The sequence below is a fragment of the Sceloporus occidentalis genome, unplaced genomic scaffold, assembly GCF_023333645.1.
Source record: "Sceloporus occidentalis isolate IW3139 unplaced genomic scaffold, rSceOcc1.0.p SCAF_2, whole genome shotgun sequence".
Lineage (NCBI taxonomy): Eukaryota > Metazoa > Chordata > Lepidosauria > Squamata > Phrynosomatidae > Sceloporus > Sceloporus occidentalis.
Window position 1 is genome coordinate 274,792,022 of NW_028316982.1, and position 22,945 is coordinate 274,814,966.

The window sequence follows — 22,945 nt, forward strand, 5'->3', positions numbered from 1 at the left end:
GATAAGCATGAAATTTCACTGGCCTTGAAAAAGGCACCTCTCATTCCTGCACCTATATGCAGGTCGCCTCATCTGAGTTGAGGCAATAGGCAGGTTTCTCTCTACTGGGAGAAATCTTCCTAAAGAGAGAGGAAAGTTTGAACCAGGCCCAGGAAAAACGGAGGGAGGAGGCCTCTATAGATTGTGTTGCCTATTAAAGCAAAGCCTCTCTGACTTTCCTGCAGCCCTTATTGGAGCAGATGAAGAGGATGACAGAAGCCAACAAAGATTTTGAATGTGGGAGTATGGGAGTATTATGTAGAAGAGAAGAGTACGACAGAATCTTTATCATGGTCCTCGACCAACAGAAACAGGAAAGAGAGGCTTAGTGTCAGCTATGCCCAAAACGACGCCTCATGCGCCTTCCTTGGGCTCTCCTTCCTTGGAGATTTCAGAGCAGAGGTTCTGTCATCTGTCAGGCCTCCTTCAGTGAGGATTCCTGCCGTCTCTGTCAGGGTTGGTCTGTATGACCTCCGAAGAGATTTATTCTTCTATAGTTGTGAACTCCGTGATCAGTTGAGAGAGAGATTAGCTCTAGAATAAAAGTAGAAATGACAGAGAGAGCATCCTTCATGGATGCTGCTTATTTAAAGATAAAGGCTTGGGTTAGTAGGGCTTTTTAATTTCACTTTGCTCTAGCCAGAGGGTGGCCATGGCTGCCACAAGCAAATGTAACTCACATCTATGGAAGACTTGGTAATCTGATTTTTCCTGACCGTTGTTTTCGGAGGGATTAGGCGTAGTTCCGGGGGGCCTTCATGGCCTCCCTCTTCATCATCCCTTGAAGGTAGTGACAGGAAGGGGGCTTCTAACTGCCATGGGACCTTTGTGAGCCGACGCAGCGCACTGAGAAACCGTTGTCTCTGCCCATAGGTCTATCCATGCATTTAGATTCTGAGGGCGTGGCTCAGTTCAGCCGTTTCTTTGTCCAATCGTCCGTCCCGTTGTTTCTCTTCCGAAACGTCCACTTGCAGCTTGGAGAGCTAATCTCCCAGGGGGGCAAAACACCCTGCCTCCGTTTTGGGGTGCTGTAGCGGCTTCAGCCCCTTTGGCCTTCTGGGTAGAGACTTTCTGACCGTTTGCCCAACGCAGAGCGCAGAGGGGCATCCCTGGCAGAGCATGCTTCGAGCCCCACCGGAGGGAGAGCCAGGGGACGTGCCCCTGGCGCAGTGGGGGACGCTGTGGGGACCCGCCATCTTGCTCCCAGACTTTTATTTTAAAAACCCTAAAATAAAATAAAATCCCCAGAACAAAGAACATAATTAAATAGTTTTAAGGGCCGCCATGTATTTTTTTATTTTAGTTTATTATTTTATTATCTAATTTTATTTAATTTGTTTGTTTAAAAAATACCACCCCGATAAATAGCTTCCCTGCTTAAACCTGAAAAGCCCCCTGAAACCAAAGAGCCCCCTCCCTTTGCAGAAGGGCACCTTTGGGATTAACTGGAAGATGCCTCTTGCAGTCAGCCTCCAAGGTCCTCCCAGACCCCTCTCCCTTCTAATCCTGAAAGCCCTGGCAGGCCCCTCTGGCGACCAAGATGGCCGGTCTCCGTGGCGTTCCCCGTGAAGGCAGGGGCACCTTTCCTTGCTCCCCTCCAGCGTGGCTCTTGGCATCCTCCGCCAGGAATGGGTCTCTGTTGTCCGCATCGGGCAAACCTTTCTCTGGGCAGAAGGAGAAAGAGGCAGAAGCCGGACTGCAGACTCCTCCTTTGAAGGAAGTCCCTTTAAAATCCAGCCTTCCAGGAGCACCTTTGCTGAGTGGACCTGCATGGCAGGATGGGTTGGGGAGGATTTCCTCTGGGGCTCCCCTCCAACCCCAGCGCCCCCAAACTGGAAGTAGAGCCTTTTGCCATCCCTGGCCATTCGTTCTCTAAGCTGCAACTGGACCTTTTGGAAGAGAGACAGTGGGAAGAACGGAGGTGGGAAAGGGAAACAGCTGGACTGGGGTGCGTTCTCTAATCGGAATCCATGGGCAGAAATACGGGGAGGGATTCCGGGTTTCCTGGTGCGCTGCACGTCTCGACAGGGTCCCATCGTAGTTAGAATTAGGCCAAGAGCACTGGCTGGCAATGAAGGTTAGGAGGTCAGTGAGGAAAGGGTTTTTGTGCAGTAGTCCGAACCAGGCTTCTCTTAACATGGTGCTTAACACCGCCTGGGTTCCTTCTCTGCCCTTCCGGAGGGAGGATGACCCTCCCTCATTTTTAAAGACAGTCGGGAGGGCCATGGTTTAGCTGGGCTGGGGGTGGCTTATAGAGGCTGAGCTAAATCCAATGCGTTCTTCTCTAGACCAGGCCAAAGTTAATGGGAGGAGGAGGCAGGTAAGGACTGAGGGTAATGTGTGAGGCCGTGAGAGTGGCACCCAAGGGCCTTCATAGAAACGGGAGGAACCCACTGAGCAAGATGTTAAGGCTAGGGGCTCAGGAGATCCAGCCAGGACACCCCTTTGTCGCCCTACAGCTGTACGCTGAACCTTTGTTTTTCTCCCCTTCTTTTCGTCCCTATGCCACGAGAGACAGCTGCATCCTATCCAGGCGGAGAAGAAGGAAAGGAAGGGTTCGGCCGAGGAGGAGGAAGACCCCGACCAATGAGCACCAGCCATGGATGATGGAAGAGAGTCTCCACTGGACTCGATCATTTACTCAATTGTAAGTACGTGTGTGTGTGTGTGTGTGTGTGTGTGTACAGTCATCCCTCCATACCTGCAGCTTTGATCATTTATAGGTTTGATTAATCTGTTCTCTAGGGATATCTACTTCCTCCAGTGCAACTGTGTGGTCAACTTTACCTAAAAGTCGCATTGAAGGACCTAGAGATTCCTAGAGAGGACACTCTACTAGGCCTTTGTAGCTCCTCCAGCGCAGTTCTATGGTCAGTGTCTGTCGGATGTTGGCCACAGAGTTGCCCTGGAGGACCTAGAGATTTCTAGAGAGGACACTCTACTAGGCATTTGTAGCTCCTCCAGCGCAGTTCTATGGTCAGTGTCTGTCGGATGTTGACCACAGAGTTGCCCTGGAGGACCTAGAGATTCCTAGAGAGGATACTCTACTAGGCCTTTGTAGCTCCTCCAATGCAGTTCCATGGTCAGTGTCTATCGGACGCTGGCCACAAAGTTGCCCTGGAGGACCTAGAGATTCCTAGAGAGGACACTCTACTAGGCATATGTAGCTCCTCCAGGGCAGTTCTATGGTCAGTGTCTGTCGGACGTTGGCGACAGAGTTGCCCTGGGGGGCCTAGTGGTTCCTAGAGAGAACACTCTACTAGGCCTTTGTAGCTCCTTCTCTGCAGTTCTATGGTCAGTGTCTGTTGGACGGTGAGCACAGATTAGCACCAGAAGACCTAGAGATTTCTAGAGAGGCGTCCTCTCAGGTAAAAACATGGCGTTTTTATTATTTGTGGATTTTCCATATTCACGGGGGTCTTTTTCCCCTAACCCTAGCGCATGTGCATGTGTGTGCGCGCACACACACACACACATATGTCACCATATTGATTCCACTTTCACTGCCATGGTTCTTTCTGTGGAAAGCTGGGATGTATAGTTTGGGGAGAGCCTGGTGTTATGATGGTCCAGGGGAGCAGAATAGCTGGAGTATCTCTTATTCAGTTTATGGCAGTTCAACTTAAAAAGCCAGTGTGGAGTTGTGGTTTGGATGCTGGAGTATGGCTCTGGAGACCAGGGTTCAAATCCCGGCTGAGCCATGAAACCTGTGGGCTGATCCTCAGCAGGTGACACTGTCTCAGCCTTAGAGGATAGCAATGGTAACCCTCCCTCTGAAGAAAGCGGCTGAGGAAACTTGCTGATAGGTTTGCCTTGGGCCCTCCATAAGTAAGAAAGGACTTGGATTTTCTTGGCAGGATTTCTTCAGAGGAGCTTTGCTCTGGTTCACTGACCGTTCGTTGTCCATCTTTGTTTTTAGTCAGGTTTCCCAGTTGCAGAGGACCCCTCTGAAGGTGCTTCCTTTCTGGTAGGGATCTGGGTTCAGGGTGGAGTTTAAGCAGGTAGGGCCTCGCTGATTTCGAGGATGTCTTCCAGACAATATTAAGGAAGGCGCAAGGGATGGCGAAAATAGTCAAACTGACATAGAGGAAACAAGGCAAACAGTGCAAGGACCCAGCAGTGGGAGGCAAAAAAACTTGCACAGGCAGCAAGTAAAAGGGAACCATGGTCTGCGATGTCTCTACACTAATGCACAGAGCATGGGAAATAAGCAAGATGAACTCGAACTCCTAGTACAACAAAGCAAATATGATATAATAGGCATCACTGAAACCTGGTGGGATGAGTCTCATGATTGGAATGTGGAAATAGAGGGGTATAACCTTTTTAAGAGAAATAGGCCAAACAGGAAAGGAGGAGGAATAGCACTATATGTCAGAGATATTTACACCAGTGAAGAGATCCTGGACATCAATCATGGAAGCCAGGTGGAGAGCATCTGGATAAGAATCAAAGGGGGGGGGGGGAAACAACAAGGGTGTTACGGTGGGAGTCTACTACAGACCCCCAAGTCAGACTGAGGAATTGGATGATATCTTTCTAGAACAGATGACCACACACTCAGAAAGGAGAGATGTAGTAGTGATGGGCGACTTCAACTATCCTGATATTTGCTGGAAGTCAAACTCAGCAAAATCCTCAAGGTCTAGCAAATTCCTCGCTTGCCTGGAAGACTATTTCATGGTCCAAAAGGTGGAAGAGGCAACAAGGGGGTCAGCTATTTTAGATCTGATCCTAACCAACAAGGATGACTTGGTTAATGGGGTGCAAGTGGTGGGATCCTTAGGTGGAAGTGACCATGTTCTCCTGGAGTTTGTAATACAGTGGAAAGGAGAAGCCAGGCAGAGTCAGACACGCATCCTAGACTTTAGGAGAGCGGATTTCAGTAAACTTAGAGAAGTATTGAGGGCGATTCCATGGTCAGAAATACTAAAAGATAAAGGAGTTCAGGACGGATGGGAGTTTCTCAAAAGGGAGATACTGAAGGCACAATTTCAAACAGTTCCAGTGAGAAAGAAAAACGGGAGGTGTCTCAAGAAACCAGGATGGATGACTAAGGAACTTTCAACCGAGATGAGTTTGAAACAGAACATGTATAAGAAATGGAAAAAGGGGGAAATCACGAAAAAGGAATTCAAAGAAATAGCAGGCATTTGTAGGGGTAAAGTCAGAAAAGCTAAAGCGCAGAATGAACTCAGGATTGCTAGAGAGGTTAAGAACAACAAAAAGGGCTTTTTTGGATATGTCCGCAGCAAGAGGAAGAAGAAGGAAACGGTAGGTTCACTGCGTGGAGAAGATGGCAAAATGCTAACAGGAGATAGAGAAAAGGCAGAATTCCTCAACACCTTCTTTGCCTCCGTCTTCTCAGAAAAGGCAAAGGGTGCTCAACCTGAGGATAATGGAGCAGAGGACAGAATAGGGGAATTTCAGCACAGAATAAATAAAGAGATAGTAGAGGAACACCTTGTTAATCTAAATGAATTTAAGTCTCCAGGACCAGATGAACTCCATCCAAGGGTATTAAAAGAACTGGCAAAAGTAATATCAGAGCCATTGGCAATCATATTTGAAAACTCCTGGAGAAGAGGAGAGATCCCAGCCGACTGGAGGAGGGCAAACGTTGTCCCCATCTTCAAAAAGGGGAAAAAAGAGGATCCCAACAATTATCGTCCAGTTAGTCTGACATCAGTTCAAGGAAAGATTCTGGAGCAGATCATTAAACAGAGAGTCTGTGAACATCTAGAAGGCAATGCCATCATCACAAAAAGTCAACATGGGTTTCAGAGAAAGAAGTCATGCCAGACAAATCTAATCTCTTTCTTTGACAAAATTACCAGCTTGGTAGATGAAGGGAATGCTGTGGATATAGTATATCTTGATTTCAGTAAGGCCTTTGACAAGGTTTCCCATGACATTCTTGCAAACAAGCTTGTAAAATGTGGGCTAGACAAAGGAACTGTTAAATGGATCTGTAATTGGTTGACCGGCCGAACCCAAAGGGTGCTCAACAATGGCTCCTTTTCATCCTGGAGAGAAGTGACCAGTGGGGTCCCACAGGGCTCTGTCCTGGGCCCAGTGCTATTCAACATCTTTATCAATGACCTGGATGACAGAATTGGGAGCATACTTATCAAATTTGCAGATGACACCAAATTAGGAGGAACAGCTAATACTCCAGAGGACAGGATCAAGATTCAAAATGACCTGAATAGACTAGAAAGCTGGGCCAAAGCTAACAAAATGAAATTCAACACAGAGAAATGTAAGGTATTGCACTTAGGGCAGAAAAATAAAATGCACAGATATAGGATTATGGGGGACACCTGGCTGAATGAAACTACGTGTGAAAGGGATCTAGGAGTCCAAGTAGACCACAAGTTGAACATGAGTGAACAGTGTGATGCGGCAGCTAAAAAGGCCAATGCAATTTTAGGCTGCATCAATAGAAGTATAGTGTCTAGATCAAGAGAAGTAATAGTGCCACTGTATTCTGCTTTGGTCAGGTCCCACCTAGAATATTGTGTCCAGTTTTGGGCGCCACAATTCAAAAAGGACATTGAGAAACTGGAGCGTGTCCAAAGGAGGGCGACAAAAATGGTGAAGGGTCTGGAAACCATGCCCTATGAGGAACAACTTAGGGAGCTGGGGATGTTTAGCCTGGAGAAAAGAAGGTTAAGAGGTGATATGATAGCCCTGTTTAAATATTTGAAAGGATGTCATATTGAGGAGGGAGCAAGCTTATTTTCTGCTGCTCCAGAGAACAGGACCCGGAACAATGGATGCAAGCTACAGGAAAAGAGATTCCACCTGAACATTACGACGAACTTCCTGACAGTAAGGGCTGTTCGGCAGTGGAATGCACTCCTTCCTCGGAGGGTGATAGAGTCTCCTTCCTTGGAGGTCTTTAAACAGAGGCTGGATGGCCATCTGTCAGGGATGCTTTGATTTGGATTTCCTGCATGGCAGAATGGGGTTGGACTGGATGGCCCTAGTGGTCTCTTCCAACTCTACGATTCTATGATTCTATGATTCTATATTTCCCAGAAAAGGATACAAGACTCTTTAGACAGAAAAGACGTAGTAAAGATTGATGAAGAACAGAGAATTGGACTTAATAAACCAATAACGGCTCCTGAGGTGCTAGAAGCAATCAGTAAAACCAAGGCACCCAAAGCGCCAGGGCCAGATGGCCCAAGAGCAATATATTACAAGAGCTTACAGAAAGAGCTAATTAAACCCCTAGTAGAAATCATGAATAGACTCTCACAAAGAAGAACGCCTGACTCTCGGAACTTGTGCAGCCCTGCTTTAATAGAGGACATGTTTATCAAATGTACAGATGACGCCAAAGTAGGAGGAGTAGCTAATACTCCAGAGGACAGGATCAACATTCACAATTTTGAAGTATGTCCAGAGGAAGGCCACCACAATGGAGAGACTTAGGGAGCTGGGGATGTTTAGCCTGGAGAAAAGAAGGTTAAGAGGTGATATGAAAGCCCTGTTTAAATATTTGAAGGGATGTCATACTGAGAAGGCAGCTAGCTTGTTTTCTGCTGCTCCAGAGAAGAGAACCCAGAACAATGGATGCAAGCTCCAGGAAAAGAGATTCCAGCTCAACATTAGGAGGAACTTCTTGACAGAAAGGGCTGTTTGACAGTGGAACACACTCCCTCAATAGAGAATGATGGAGTCTCCTTCTTTGGAGGCCTTTAAACAGAGTCTGGACGGCCATCTGTCAGATATGCTTTGATTGAGATTTTCTTCATGGCAGAAGGAGGTTGGACTGGATGTCTTTGAGATCACCATGGGACAATCTAAATGCTTCAGGTAAGGATCACAATGGGCCAGTCTCATCCTTCAGGCAAGGAGCATCAGTCTGAACTCATAATAGTCCTGTCACAATCCTTCAGCAAAGGTGCCTCAGGCTGAGATCACAACGGGACAGCCTCAATGCTTCAGACAAGGATCATAACCCTTTGGTCACTAAGGGCCAGGCTCAATCCTTCAGGTAAGGAACACCTGCCTGAAGTCAATAAGCCCATCTTAATCCTTCAGGGAAGGAGCATCAGCCCAAAGTCACAATGAGTTAGTGTCAGTCCTTCAGAAATGGAGCATCAGTCTGAGATAGCAATGGGCCAGTCTCATGTGTTCAGGTAAGGAAGGAGCAGCCTGAAGTCACAACCTCTCAGGCAACAAGAATCAGCCTGAGGTCACAATGAGCCATCCCCAGTCTTTCAGGAAAGAAGCATCAGCCTGAAGTCACAATGGGATAGTCTAAATCCTTCAACCCAGGAGCATCAGCTTGAATGCACAGTCTCAATGCTTCAGGCAAGGAGCATTAGCCTGAGATCACAATGGCACAGTCTCAATGCTTCAGACACAGATCACAACCCTTTGGTCGCTAAGGGCCAGGCTCAATCCTTCAGGTAAGGAACACCTGCCTGAAGTCAATAAGCCCATCTTAATCCTTCAGGGAAGGAGCATCAGCCCAAAGTCGCAATGAGTTAGTGTCAGTCCTTCAGAAAAGGAGCATCAGTCTGAGATAGCAATGGGCCAGTCTCATGTGTTCAGGTAAGGAAGGAGCAGCCTGAAGTCACAACCTCTCAGGCAACACGAATAAGCAGCATTAGCCTAAATTCATAACACCGGTTTTGAAATCCCTTCACTGGCTGCCAATTAGTTTCCGGCCAAGGTACAAGGTGTTGGTGATTACCTTCAAAGCCCTACATGGCTTGGGTCCAGAATACTTAAGGGATCGCCTCCTTCCATACTGTCCGTCCCGCACTCTAAGGTCCTCGAAGGGGAAGAATCTACTTCAGCCAATAAAATCTAGGCTCACTTCAGTCACCCAGAGGGCCTTTTCCATTGCGGCTCCAAAGACATGGAACGACCTGCCGAAGGAGATCCGTGACATTTCTACTCTTACAGCCTTTAAGAAGGCTCTTAAGACGGATCTCTTCCAGCAGGCCTTCCCTACCTAGTTCCTCTCCCCATTTACTGTGACTTATGTCACTCTGTCCACCAATTCTTCTCTTAAATTTAATGAGAAGAATTAAAATTAATTAAAATAAAATCCTTGCCTCAAGAAGAAGAGCCCTCCCTCCATGACATTATCATCAGACCTGGGAGGGAATGAAAAAGAGAGGCCCAACTTCCATCAGGCCTAACTGTGAATGTACTCACTTCGCTCTCTGTAATTTTATTGTATTTTATTTATTTATTGTATTTTATTTTATTCTCTTTATTTTTACTGTTGTAACCCGCCTGGATTCCTTGTGATTGGGCGGGCTATAAATAAATCATTATTATTATTATTATTATAAACGATTCTTCAACAGATAGGTAAATTCAGCTGATTCAGTGGGTCTACTCTGGCGATGACCAGAGACAGTTTTGCTTATGTGAAATCACAATACTTGTGAAACTCAGCTTATTCCACACATGGTTGTAAATCCTATGGGATCAATAGGTCTTCTTGGGCTGAGACTAATAGTATGATTCAGGCCCTTATCGTGGTAATGAAAATCATTTGATGGTTCAGACTGAATAATAGTGAGTCAAATATGATTGGGTGGGTTATACTTATAAGATGTAGTGATTGTGTGCAGAGGGATTTTGCAGCACCCTTGAGACCAACTGTGTGAAAGATATTGCAGCATTGAACCTGGTCTGTGTCCCTTCCTCTGACCCCTGACCCTCTCCTCTCACCCCCTCAGAGCTCAGCCCCAGTGGTCAGTGGGACAGAAACGGGTCTTCCCAGCCACAACACATTGCTATGGGCTACATTCCTCTGGCCATGCAAGCAACTGCACAAGACCATTCCTGGGAGGAACAAGAAGGGATAGGAAATGTCCGAGACCCAGGTAGCCCCCTGTCCTTTTGGACTCTCACTCTGTGGGGCTCTTGCTACTGAGATGGCCTCAGGGAAGGCAGAGCACCTGACTTCTAACCTCCATGTGTCTGGTGATGGTGGGGCTGGGGTGTCTTTTCCAGGCATTCCTCGCCCTCCGCAAGGGCTGCCCTACCTTCGACCAGAGCCAGTAATGCAGCCACCATGGTTCTCCAGCTCTGGCAGAGTTTGTCCTCCAGCCCTCCCTGTTAGCTCACCATTTCCTCCAAAGGAGGCCATACTTGAAGGCCACAGACCCAGTCAGTCCCTTGGAGGGGAGAGAGAGCTGGGGGGCTCTGGAAGAAAATGGAGTGGGGTGAACCCAGGAGGAAATGGATGGGAAACAGGATGATGTGAAAAGACCTTCCTATTGACACCAAGAAACTCAGAGCTTTGCTCTGAATGTCAGAAACTCAGAGCTTTGCTTCCCAGATTTTATCCTACACACACACACACACACACACACACATGCAATTGACATATCCAGGGGGAGCCATGTTGGCCATATAGCAGTATCATCCCAAATCCACAAAACTATGATATCTGATATGTTATATGTATGTGAATATACCACATTTTAGGCTTCACGGGAGAATGATAAAGAGAAGGCCAATGGATGGGACCTGTACTATTTGAGGTTCCTACCTCCAACAAAGGTTTTAAAATATCTTTTAAATTGGGACAGCATTGGCATGTTTTACCTTATCAACACCCACAAGTTTTGCTGTGCAAAAGCATGGAGGCTGCTTGAGAAATTCAGTTTTCTCTTCCACAAAGGATTCGAGACAAACTGGATTTCAAAGGCAGTAGCTTTTTGCTTGCTAACATTATTTAAAGTTTGTTTCTTGGGCTGAATTCTGAAGTAATGAAATAATATTTGGGATGCACCATGTGCTTTCCTCCCCTTTTATTAGTCACTCTCTGGATGAGGGCTATTTTCTATTGCAGGTGACTTTTGCGGATGTGGCGATATATTTCACCGAGGATGAATGGAAACTCTTGACAAAGAAGCAGAGACTTCTGTACAGCTATGTGATGATGGAGAATTATGAGAATGTGGCCTCTGTGGGTAAGGAACTTGACTCCACTGCCCTTCCTATGAAGACTGAGGGTCCTTTCATACTACATTGTCATGGTGCTATGTTTCCACTTTAGAATTATGGAATCATAGAGTTGGAATAGACAACAAGGGCCATCCAGTTAAACCCCTGGCCATGCAGGAATACACATTCAAAGCACCCCGAACAGATAGTCATCCAGCCTTTGTTTAAAGATCTCCAAAGAAGTAGTGCTTTAGAAATAAATCTTAATAATAATAACAATGGCTCAGTACAGATTAGAAGAAAGGGGTGACCAGAGGCTGTCCCTTTCTCCGCTGGATCATTGCTGCAGCAACCCCATGGCCGCAAGAACGATCTGCAGCCAAAAGGAGCTCAGAAATGGAGCTCCTTCCTGTGATGCCACCAAGGCACCATTTGCACCCTGGGGCGTCACGGTGATATGTCTTATGCGCCGTGCTGTTTGGGCGTGTCACACAAGACACGTCATGGATGCGTGTGCCGTATGGATGGCACTGCATCAAGATTGTGCTGCCCATAAGTATTAGGCTTTGGGAGTGTGCGGTTACTGTGCGCTCCCGAACCCTAAAATCACCGCCGGCATGCCACAATGCGCCCATTTGTACCAGGCCAATAATAACAATAATGATACTCCACCACACTCTGAGGGAGTATATTGCACTCTCGAACAGCCCTTACTGTTAGGAAGTTCCTCCTAATCTTTAGGTGGCATCTCTTTCCCTGTGGCTTGCATCCACTGTTCCTCTCCTTTTCTCTGGAATAGGAGAAAGCAAGCTTGATCCATCAATGTGACATCTCTTCAAATATTTGAACAGGGCTATTATATCCACTCTTAACCTTCTCTTCTCCTGGATAAACATAGCCAGCTCCTAAGCCACTTCCCATAGGGCTTTATGGTTTTCAGTTCCTTCACCTTTTCGGTTGCCCTCCTTTGGATACTCTCCAGATTCTCAACATCCTTTTTGAATTGTGGCGCCAAGAACTAGACACAATGTTATTTCAAGTGAGGCCTGACCAAAGCAAAATAGAGTGGCACTCTTGATCTAGACACTATACTTTTATTGGTAAAGCCTAGGATTATATTGACCTTTTCAGCTGCCTCATGTTTAACTTGTGGTCTACTATGAGTCCTAAGCTGCTTTCACACGTAGTTTAATTGTCATAACAATATCCTGTGTAATCTTGGAATTTGTAGTTTGGTGAGGCGCTATTGCTCTCCACTTTCTAAGGATTCTAAATATCCCATTCTAAACTGCCAATTCTAGGATTCTGTGGGAAGGAATTATGGAGATAAATGCTTTTCACCCCCAAATGCTCCTCAGCACATCCCTGAGTAGGGCTGTTTAAAAACTGCCCCTTTGGGGTGGCCTGTACCCGCCTCTTTCATCAACAGATCGGGGCCTCAGCTGCCACAGCGGCAGCCCTGAGGCCCCAATCCGCTGCTTTTCCAGGCCGCGGCCTGGAAAGGGTGTCCTTGGGGCTTCAAACCCCAAGGACACCCCAACAGTGGCGGCGAAAGGAGAAAGGGGGCCCTCAGTCCCTTTCTCTTTTCTATCGCTGGCGCAGCTTTCTAAAGGCTGTGCCAGTGACACAAATGAAGGAAGGAGCTCCGAAACGGAGTTCCTTCCTGCGCCGCGGAAAGGGCTCCACAAGCGCCCTTTGGCGACGCCAGGACGTCACGTCCATGCCACTCTGTTTGGAGGCAGCGCGATCGTGACGTCCTAATGGGCACCACCATCTGCATGTAGAATGGGTGCCAACATTTTGTACCTACTGTGTACATACTAGAGTTGGGGGCATCTGAAAGAGATGCTCCCCGTCAACCCTAGTACATACACAGTACCTACTAGGGTGCCCTTCTGGAAAGGACCTAAGTCTCCTGCCTTTTTTGGCCCTTCTTCCAGGCTTATCAGGCTCAGGAGAGTCTTCTTGGGGAAAAGGCCTCCCTTGGCCCTACAATAGCTCAGAGAGGGCCCAATAGTGGCAAAATGGCCTCTTTCCCCCCAAAAGGATGCTGTGGGATATTGAGGAGCAAAATAGTATTTCATTTCACCCCCAGACAATACAATGTTAGGTTGCTCCTGAGATCCGCTGTGGGCCAGTGTGACCCCCCCCCATCCTCAACATTAGCCCATCCCTGTCTTATAGATGCCTTAAGGCTGGCACTTGACCCTCACCAAAATTGGAGTCCAGGTCCCAGCCCCCTTGCTCTTCCTTTCCCAATGACTTATTTGTATATTGATTATCCTGCCTTTCTGAACAAATGGGACTCAGAGTGTCCCTTTTGTGCATCACATGCTGTGGGTGTGTGTCTGTGATAGAGAGATGGAGGGAATGGGAAAACAGAAAGGCAGGAAAGAGATGCTGAAGGAGAAATGGTAAAGCAGTGCGGATGGGCAAGAGGGAACGTTGGAGAGCCGAGGGAGAAAGGGAAGGGGACCAGGCCTCTGGGAGCCAGGAGAGGAAGGCAGGAGCAAAGCCAGGATCGCCCAGCTCTGTGTGGACAGGAAGGGACCTCTGAGAAGGGTCAAGAGAGGGGCCTTGAGGATTGGGAGGCAGCCACCAACCTGACAGGCTTTAAGAACTGAACTGGTGAGAACCGGCTCAGGCCCTGGTTTTCAGACATATTAAGGGCTTCCATTTAGCAATTATGAACAATGTCTATGAAGAGAGGAAAGGGCAACACAAAAATTCCTTTTTCTCTAATGTTTCTTTTTCCTACCTGAGCTTGCTTAGGCCCTTTTTTACCTGAAATGCTGGGGAGGACACCTGCAAGTGCTATGCTTTTAGGGGAATTAGATACGTAGCTCAAAGGGGAGATATAGTTTGATTGGGGCAACAGTGACCTCAGGATCCAGCAAAGCTATAGCAGGTCTGCAATCACACAGAACTCCAGAGGCATTTGAAAGGCAAAATGCACACACATGCACACAGAGAATTAGGTAACAAAGGTGGGAGTGGTGAATAAATGTAAGGCTTTGCTAATGGTAATATGTTGCCTGGATGGATCTCAATCCCAGTTGCTGAGAATCCAGAATGGGGAGAGAAGTCAGTAGCTCCCATGGCAAGTCGGGTTGGAGAGTGTATTGAGGTGCTTAGCCATGTAAACCGACAGAGGAACCTATCGCATGGGATAAAAAAAACAGCTTAACTTTTCTGAATTGAATTCTGATTCGGGCTGCATCTGGGTCCTATCATATGTAAATCTCTGCTGAATCCACCAGCCAAATCCATCCTGGATTCAGCTCGAATCCCCGCAGCACTTCAGGGCCATTTTTTAATGTTGGAAGCTTCCGCTTAAAAGGCGGGGCGGGGGGGGGGGGATGGCTGAGCATGCCTCGGACCCAGGCTACATCTGGGATGGATTTGGCCAATAGATTCGGCAGTGATTTACATATGATTGGACCCGGACATAGCCCAAATTAAAATTCTGTTTGGGAAAGGTACCCTGGCTTTCTTACCCCATGCAATAGGGAGCAGAGTGTCCGCCTGCAACTGGACTGAGGCTGAAGAACAGCCACTAGGAGCAGATATTTATGCTATAATTATTGCTTAGTGGCAGAAACTGAGGGTACGAAAAGGTTTAAATTCCTTTAGAAAGTTTCCTGAGTGAGGAAAGAATGGTCTGAAACCAAATTTAATGCAACGAGGGCTTGGTTTAACCTCTCCCCATTTACTGTGACTTACTTCACTCTGTCCACCAATTCTTCTCTTAAATTAATGAGAAGAATTAAATTACATTTAATTGAAATTATATTCTGGCCTCAAAAAGAAGAGCCCTCCCTCCGCCCCAACGGTCCTCATCAGACCTGGGAGGGAGTGAAAAAGACAGGCCCGATTTCCATCAGGCCTAACTGTGAATTTTACTGTAACTCACATCGCTCTCTTTTATTTTACTGTATTTTATTTTATTCTCTTTATTTTTATTGTTGTAACCCACCCGGATTCCTTGTGATTGGGCAGGCTATAAATAAATCATCATCATCATTATTATTATTGGTGCAAGTACCTCAGACAAAAGGGATTAGCACACCGATTCTCAGAGCCTTTTTCTGACTATTTCCTTCCAGTCCCATTCCTTAGCTATAATCCCTTCACCCTCTACAGACATAAATGGATCATGCAGCTAAATCCACTCATTTTCTCAAGGCAGGTTCTCCTACAATCTCTTCTTTGCTACCTCCTATGAGTAGGGATCCACACCTGCAAAAATGCTAAATTCAGGGCACCCACTCCAACTTTATTAATTTTATATCAAATAGGGAAGGGTTAACAGGTGGCTAAATCTTGGGGTAACACATTCCTCTCTTGATTCTGAGAGTCACTCTTGTCTGTCATTGTCTTGATGTATTTTTCACTTAAACTTGTACGCCGCTTTGATCAAAAATTGGAAAAGCAGGATATAAATAAACTATTTATTATTATTATTATTATTATTATTATTATTATTATTATTATTATTATTTTCCAGAAGAACATGTCAGTCTTGAGAGAGTCCATACATGTGAGAGGCCACATAAATGCCAGCACTGTGGGAAATGTTTTTCTTCAAAGTCAGACCTTGTGAGACATCAGAGAGTCCACACAGGAGAGAAGCCACACAAATGCCAGCATTGTGAGAAATGTTTTGCCTATAAGCCAGTCCTTGTCATGCATCGAAGAGTCCACACAGGAGAGAAGCCATACAAATGCCAGCATTGTGAGAAATGTTTTTCTTCCAGGTCAGACCTAGTGAAACATCAGAGAATCCACACAGGAGAGAAGCCATTCAGATGCCAGCATTGTAGGAAATGTTTTTGTTGGAAGTCACACCTAGTGAAACATTTGAGAATCCACACAGGAGAGAAGCCATACAAATGCCAGCATTGTGGGAAATATTTCTCTCAGAAGTCAAACCTAGTGACACATCAGAGAGTCCACACAGGAGAGAAGCCATACAAATGCCAGCATTGTGGGAAATGTTTCTCTTCGAAGTCATACATAATTATACATCAGAGAGTCCATGCAGGAGAGAAACCACATAAATGCCAGCAGTGAACTAACACTGTTTTTGTTAAGAAGTATTACAAGAAAAATATTTTCAATGCATTGGTGATAAGAGAAAGCCCTTGTGATTTTGTTTTTAAGGGTTGTCTGTTCATAAAGTTATTGATTTTTGTATGTTGTTGTGTTGTGTTGGGTTGTTGTTGTAGTTGTTGTTTTTATTTTTTTTTATAGAATTCTAGAATAAGAATGGACCACAGGACCCATGCAGTCCAACCCCCGACACACAGGATGACAAAGCATGGATTTATAGGATTCTGGCTTTGTAAGGCACCACAAGCGCCATCTAGTCCAAGCCGCTGCCATACAGGAAGATGTAGCATGCTGGGTAGGTGTGTTATGTGTGAATGTGACAGAATTAGAAGATGAAGTATGAGATGAAGGATCTGGCACAGAGAAGCAAGAAAAGCTCAAACTGAATGTGCAAAAAAATAAAGACACCGTAATGCAAGGACATGAAACCGAATGTACTAAAAGAAGAATGGACTGTGTATAACACAACTAGATGTAAAGAGCACCAGAACAAGAACGGAATGGGAACAAGAAGTCACTCATCAGGAAAAATGATGCACATATTAAAAAGCATAAAGGAATCTTCAAAACCATGGTGCTAGTGTGCCAAAATCAGCTGGAACTGGCACCCATCGCTCTTTCAGAAAACTGATGGACCTCTGGGAAGATTTGTGTGCATGAGCATTGTATGAATGTGTGCATGATTTGAGGCCTCTTGATATGTAATATATTAGAATGAATGTCCCTAATGTTAGAATAAATGTTACATACAAAGTGTTTGAACCCAGATCTGGTCTCTTATGTGTCTGATTAAAAGTTTTATAGTCCAATTCTGTATTTACTCACCACTCTAGATGTAAAGAACACCTAGATTGGTGACAGGAGTGTGAGCTCTCATTTCACCTTCTGGAGCTTCTGCACTGATCCCTGAAAGCGGAAAGAGAACTAACCAAGCAGTGGGGACACACTTCCTTTGTTAACCCATTACGATTCCACTATAAGAGACAGGCTTTGGAGTTCTGATCCACTGCCAGCCGTAAGGTTTGGGTTAAAATATGGGGGGTTGGTCATCTCCTGCAGCCTCTGGTTCCGTTGGAGGCAGGGCCTCTTCTCCAGCATCACCTGGAACAACGGACCAGAACAATGGACAACAACAGATGGATGTGGCATGTGTGTTTGTGCATATACATCTGTATGTGTGTATGTGTGTGTATATATATATATATATAAATATGGAGGCATCTCTATCTAAGTGCACTCAGACTTATACTTTTAAGAGCTTACACACACACACATCTATATATATATATATGGAATGTTTCAAGTCTGTACATCTTGCATACGATACCCATAGATACATCTATACATACCTATAGATACCTGTCTGAACGTGTGCATGTGTACGTGTGTGTGTACATATATATATATATAGAGAGAGAGAGAGATGCAAACACATGTACACATATATGTTGGATCATATATATATGATTTATATATTTATATATACTCTTTTACTTGCATACAATTTAAACATAAGGAAATGCATAGAGAAATATGTAAGTACATATGAATGCGCATGTATACACCCCCCAGGTTCTGGTCAACATCAGCGTGTAGATATAATTATAATTTTATATATGTTTACTTCCGGTCATAACAGCATAACTGCCCTGCGATTACTGCAATTGGAATGTCTATACTTTGTGATGTTTTTATGACATGTATTTTACACATGATTGCCTCCTGAGGACACTCTGAGGTGCTGCCATTGGCTAGAGTCCCCACCCTCCCACCATCCCTGGCCCTGATTGGCTGGAATCCCAGTCCCTGCCTCCTTGTGCTCCAACAGCCATTTTGTGTTCTGGCAGCCATTTTGTGCTGCTTGTGACTGTGGGGAATAATGTTCTGGAACCTTCTCTGAGCCTCAGTTGAACAGAGGCTTCTCTTTCTCTCCTGAGGCTCCAGAGAGAGACGGAGGCCAGGCTCCTTGGGCCAAAATGAAGGAAGTGTGTCTCTTTGTGTGTCTTTTGTGTCTCTTTTCAGAGAGGGTTTTCTTATTACACAGCTCTGCTCCTTCTGGGGAAGATGGGTTTTAAAAGGGATCAGAAATGGGAAGGAGAGTTTTAATACAACCCTTATTATTATTCTTCACAAACATCGGTCTTTGGCCACTAAGAGGACAATTGCACCCAAATTACGCCAAAAGGAGCCCCTTTGGGAGGTTTCTAAAATCTCCTCAGTTTTCTTATTAAGAGATTTTTATGGATGAAGGAAGTTGACAAAGCAGACCATCTCACATTACCAAGAATGAAAGAAACAAATATAGAAACAAACAAACAACAACAAAAATAAGGATTAGACAGAAAAACAAAGTGCTTACTTTTTTAAAAGTAAAACCATTATTAAGAGGGGAAAAACCAGACTTAGGTGTTTCAACCCTTTTACATCCAGCTCAGGCTGTATCTGCACTGCAGAAATATTCCAGTTCGAAACTTTGTTAACTCTCCTGGCTCCATCCTGTGGAATCCTGGGATTTGTAGTTTCTTGGGCACCAGAGATCCAGAGCCACCCAAGGCAAGGCTCTCCAGGGCTCTCTTGGCCCTCCTTTGCTTGCGAATACTGACTATCTCAGGGAGTCTCTAAATTAGAGCATCAGGAAAACCTTTAGGTATTGTTAAGGTTGGGAAATCCTGTTTGGCGTCACTTCTGACTTTAGGGACCTTACATCCTCCATTATGGGTTTCCTGAAGGCCTCAAACTGCCAACTGTGAAGCGCTAAGGTTGAGGTGGCCATATTGTGTTCTTGCAGCCATTTTGTGGTCCAGCGGCCATTTTGAGACTGACCATTGTGACCTCAGTCTGATGCTCCTTACCTAAAGGACCGAGACTCGCCCATTGTGACTTCATGCTCATACATCTTACCTGAATAACTGAGACTGGCCTATTGTGATCTCAGGCTTATCCTCCTTTCCTGAAGGATTTAGATGGGACTATTGTCACTTCAGATTGGTGCTCCATACCTGAAGGAATGAGACCGGCCCTTTACCTCAGGCTGATGCTGGTTGCCTGAGAGATTGAGATTGGCCCATTGTGAGTTCAGTCTGATGCTCCAAACCTGAAGCATTAAGATGGGACTATTGTGACGTCAGGCTGATGCTCCTTTCCTGAAGATTGAGACTGGCCCATTGTGACTTCAGCGTGAAGCACCTTCTCTGAAGGATTGAGAATGGCCCATTGTGACCTAAGGCTGATGCTCCTACCCTCATGCTTTGAGTTGGCCCATTTTGATTTCAGTCTGATGCACCTTGCCTGAAGTATTCAGATGGCGCTATTGTAACTTTTTCAGGTTGCTGCTCCTTACCTTAAGCATTGAGAGTGTCCCATTTTAATCTCAGAATCAGAGAATTAGAGATTCATAGAGTTGGAAGAGACCACTGGGGCCATCCAGTCCCCCCTGCCATGGAGGAACTCTCAATCAAAGCATAGTGAGAGATGGCCATCCAGCCCCTATTTAAAAACCTCCAAGGAAGGAGACTCCAATACACTCTGAGGAAGGAGTGTGTCCCTATGTCCCTCCTAATTTTGAGGTGGAATCTCTTTTCCTGGAGCTTGCATCCATTCCTCCAGTTCTTGTTCTCTGGAGCAGCAGAAAACAAGCTTGCTCCCTGCACAATATGGCATCCCTTCAAATATTTAAACAGGGCTGTCATATCACCTCTTAACCTCACTTCTCCAGGCTAAACATCCACAGTTCCCTAAGTCGTTCCTCATAGGATATGGTTTCCAGACCCTTCACTATTTTAGTCGCCCTCCTTTGGACACATGGCTCCAGTTTCTCAACATCCTTTTTGAATTGTGGGGCCCAGAACTGGACACAATATTCCAGGTGGCGCCTGACCAGAGTAGAATAGAGTGGCACTATTAATTCCCTTCATCTAGACACTAGACTTCTATTGATGCAGCCAAAAATTGCATTGGCCTTTTTAGCTGACACATTCCACTGTTGTCTCGTGTTCAGCTTGTGGTCTACTTGAACTCCTAGATCCATTTCATGCGTATTTTCATTCAGCCAAGTGCCCCCCATCCTGTATATGTGCATTTCATTTTTCTGCCCTTATGTAGTACGTTACATTTCTCCATATTGAATTTCATTATGTTAGCTTTGGCCCAGCTTTCTAGTCTATTCAGGTCATTTTGAATTTTGATCCTGTCTTCTGGGTTATTAGCTACTCCTCTTAATTTGGTGTCATCTGCAAATTTGATAAGTATGCCCCCAATTCTGTCATCCAAGTCATTGATGAAAATGTTGAATAGCACTGGGCCCAGGACAGAGCCCCACTGGACACCCCACTGGTCACTTCTCTCCAGGATGAAAAGGAGCCACTGTTGAATATCCTTTGGGTTCGGTCAGTTAACCAATTACAAATCCATGTAACAGTTTCCTTCTCCAGCTTGTTTCATGTTTTTGTTTTATATACTGTTTAATTTGGTTAACTGCTATTAAGAGACATAGCTGTGAGGTTCTATGATATGGGGTGCACTATAAACCTTTTAATAAATGAAGAGGTATTGCAATCCTATATATACATTATTATTAGACATAAATCCAGAGAGTGTTAGCCTTTTGGATGCCAGAAGGTTCCTCTCCTTCTTCAGAGCAAGAAGCAACACTTCAGCTGCCTTCTAGAAGATAAAGCAAAAAGGTTTCCAAAAGAACTGAAGCCTTGGGCAAGTCACACTCTCTCAGCCTCAGAGGATGGCCATGGGAAACCCACTCTGAAGGAACCTGCCAAGAAAACCCCTTCAGAGACTCCCATAAGGTCACCATAAGACCTGGAAACAACTGGGAGGCAGACCCCAAGAACAACATTGGGAAATAGGAGCAAGCCTTGCCTTGGGAAAGTGTAATGACTGGGCTCCAGTCAATGGAGGTCTTCTTCAGGAAGAAAAGGGAGGTCTATGCAAACACAGAATGACATCACTGCTACGGAAGGGTCTCTTGACCAATCAGAGAGCAAGATAAAGGTTCTTCTGGAAGCTTCCGTGAGAAGGAGATATAAGGCCTGAGAGACCAAGAGACAGTTGGGGGAATTGTGTCGGTTGGAGATCGAGAGAGAGAGAGTTAAAGAGCGGATCTTGGAAGTTAGTCTCAGAATTGGACACTTGGGTTTATTTGTTTCTTTAATAGCTTGTATGAATTGAATATTATATACTTACAAATATTGTACCTGTAAGACTCTTAATATCTTGTATGACTTATATTTCAGTTATATGTTGTTATTTATAGTAAATATCTCCTTGGAGTATCTACTACTCGATGCTCCTTTTACACATGTCTTGGCTCGGTTGATGCTTGGAAGATCAGTAAAGAAGGAAAATAAGGTTCCTTAACTGGTCCCAGTGTAGGTTAAGGGAAACCCTTTTATAATTCACTGGATGATGGCAGCGTGATTTAAGGAAGTTAAGGGTCTGCTGGGCTAAGAGCCATAATGTCTAACTGTCTAATTATCAATTTGTAAGACACTCTGAAAGCCTTTTGGCTGAATAGAAAGGTATAAAATTATTATTACTGTTGTTGTTATTATTATTATTACAGGGCCGCAGTTTGGCTTCTTGGTCCACCGGAGATCATCGCAGAGAGTCAGTTGGAAAAGCCCATCTCACTCCAGAAAATAAAGGTACTTGAGGAGTTTGCACTCTACGTCTTTCTGTAATAACAGCTGCAAAACTGATGATAGCATTTGGGACATTTAGTCTTTTAAAAGGAAATAGTACAGATTTAAATGCTGCTTTAAAACCTCTTTCCATCTGCCAGCTTTGCGCTGGTTTTGGGGGGAAATGCGAAAGTGTTGGGAGGGAGGGACTGCCAACAGAATTAGGAGATGCATTGCAGGCTATGGACAGTTTGTGGCCAAGTAAGGTCCAAAACACACGGCAGCAATAGCCCAGTTTGGGAGCGCTTTAACTGCCCTGGCCCAGTGCTAGGGAATCCTGGGAACTGGAGTTTATTGGGGCACCAGAGCTCTCTGAAAGAGAAGGCTCAATGTCTCACAAAACTACATTTCCCAACTACATTTGGCCATGTGGATGCTGGGAGATCCAGTCCAGGAAATACACCTTAACTCCCATTGCCAAGAGAAAAGGCTACTACTGCCTTTCAGATCCAGTTTGCCCCATTTCCTTTATGAGGCCAGAAACCCCTTTGTTAGGAAGCGAACACCGAATATCTCAGGAAGGCCCTATATCTCCAAAGACTCCCTCCCTCCAGGAGCTCCTTCCTCTCTTCCCCGCAGTCTCTCTCTCTCTCCCCTGAAGGCCTCAAACTGACAACTGACAAGCACTGAGGAAGAGGCAGGCATTTTGTGTTCTGGAAGCCATTTTGTGCTGCTTGTGAGTGAGGCATAATGTTCCAGAACGTTCTCTGAGGCCTCAGTTGAACAGAGGCCTCTCTTTCTCTCCTGAGGCTCCAGAGTCAGAAGGAGGCCAGACTTCTTGGGCCAAAAGGAAGGCAGTGTGTCCCTTTGTGCCTCTGGCCCCCTATTTTGGGGTGAAGGAAGGAAAGAAGGAAGGAAGGAAGGAAGGAAGGAAGGGAGGGAGGGAGGGAGGGGTCTGAGGAAGGGAGGCAGGGACACAGGGCCAGTGGGAGGCTGGGCTTTGGGGGCTGGGAGAGAGAAGTGGGGAAAGAGACCCTCCCTTTGGGCCCTAGCTGGGGAGGGTCCCACCAGTCCTTGCCTCCCCCTTTGGGAAGGGAGACCCCCTCAGCCCCCTGGACTCACTCCTGCCACTCATTCCTAGAATGGCTGGGACTCAGAGGAGTTTCCTAGGCATTGTCACCTTCTGCCTTCCATGGCCATTGGCACTGACCTTTCCCCATTGCCTTCCC

General features: G+C 45.7%; 1 long non-coding RNA gene across 1 annotated transcript; it reads left to right on the forward strand.

Annotated features, from left to right (window-relative positions):
• Window positions 1-77: 77 nt before the first annotated feature.
• On the forward strand, window positions 78-15,703 carry LOC149320265 (uncharacterized). The gene is made up of 3 exons (XR_016280295.1): window positions 78-2,686; window positions 10,877-10,997; window positions 15,479-15,703. It is a non-coding gene; the product is annotated as an uncharacterized LOC149320265 (long non-coding RNA).
• Window positions 15,704-22,945: the final 7,242 nt, after the last annotated feature.